Source organism: Drosophila busckii, chromosome 2L, assembly GCF_011750605.1.
Source record: "Drosophila busckii strain San Diego stock center, stock number 13000-0081.31 chromosome 2L, ASM1175060v1, whole genome shotgun sequence".
NCBI lineage: Eukaryota > Metazoa > Arthropoda > Insecta > Diptera > Drosophilidae > Drosophila > Drosophila busckii.
Window position 1 is genome coordinate 16,513,592 of NC_046604.1, and position 1,681 is coordinate 16,515,272.

Here is a 1,681-nt window from a genome sequence, read left to right on the forward strand (position 1 = left end):
AGAATATATTCTATATATTTAGAATTAGTAAATGGTATAGTTCGGAAGAGACTTATTTGGAATATTAACTATGCAACAGTTTTGAGGTTATGCTTACTTATTTTGTAGCAATTGCAAATACACTTGTAAATATTTTAGTACTTGTTACTAAGCTAAAGTCAAGCTGTCAATGTGTTTACATTTGAGAGTGCACACACACACTATATACAAATAGTATATTGACACGTTAGACAGCGAACATGGGACAAGCCAATGGAGCAATATGTCGAATGAATATTCGTTGAATATTCAAACTTCATGCATAAAGAGTTATAACTAAGCAGCCCCCCCACACATGAGTCATATACAAATTCCCAACAGACTGGCAAATGTATCGAGTATCACGTACGGGAACGAGGGTAAATGTTGATAGCCGTCTACATTTGACAAATAAAAAATAAACATATTGAATGTTAAATATTTTATAGAAGAAAAAATTGCAAGACAGCTTGTCTAAGAGCAAATGGAAAAGCAGCAAAGAGAAAACTGTTTAGCTCTAATAGAAAAAAATAGTTTAGAATTAATTTTTTAAATTGTTGACAAAAAATTTTTGCTAGGAAAATATTTTATGCAATTTAACAAGTTTAAGAGTGAATCAGCACAAATTAATTTGTTTGAAGTCTAAAAAATATTTAAATACATTTTATAAATTGCTTAGAAGTATGAAAATTGCAAGTGCTGATTTCTAAAAGAAAAAATAGCTTAGAATTAATTTTATAAATTTTTGGCATGCAACTAAATATTTATAACGTTATGAAATAATTTTCAGCAATATTTTTAAAGTGAGTTAGAGTAAATTGAAGCTATCGAAGTGGAAAAAATATTTAAATAAATTTTATAAATTGTATGTAAGGTAAGAATTCTGATTTCTATTAGAAAAAATAGCTAAGAATTAATTCTATAAATTCTTATTAGCCAACTAAATATTTATAACGTTATGAAATAATTTTAGGCAATTTATTTAAGAAATTTAAGAGTAAGTAAGAATAAATTGCAGCTGTTCGAAGTGCAAAAAATATTAAAATAAATGTAATAAATTACTCAAAGTGCATGTTAGCTAAGAAATAATTTTAAATATTAATACAAAATAGCGTGGGAGTATTTTTAAATTTTTCGGCATTGACAGCTTTGATAGATTTATGTAAAAATATAAATGTCAAGCAGCTAATGAACGCAGGCAGCAATAAAAATTAATAGAGTATTGAGTAAGAGTTGTAAGCTTCTGAAATCGACTGTTAATTTATGCAATGATCGATAACATCCTGCGATTTAATAAACATAAAGAGTCGTTGACCGTTGGCGTTGACGACTGCTGACTTAGGTGATCATAAAAGCTATTGTAACAATCAATCAACTGGCAAAAACGCACAAATTGATGCCAGAACAGAAAATCAGCAACTTCCGTCCCTAGATTGGCCTTTGCCAGTCGATTGCACAAGTCAGTCGAGTCATAAAATAAAAACTCAGCGTAAACCAAATGCGGGCGCTTTGAACAAATTAAGCGCAATTAGCAAAAGGTATTATGCGCTCTCTCTCTCTCTCTCGCTCTCTCATGGTTGTCTCTTTCTATTAGGGAGTCTGAGGATCAATCGCATACTAAGGTCAACTTTACTTACAAGTCATTGCCACAGTCTGCTGCTCC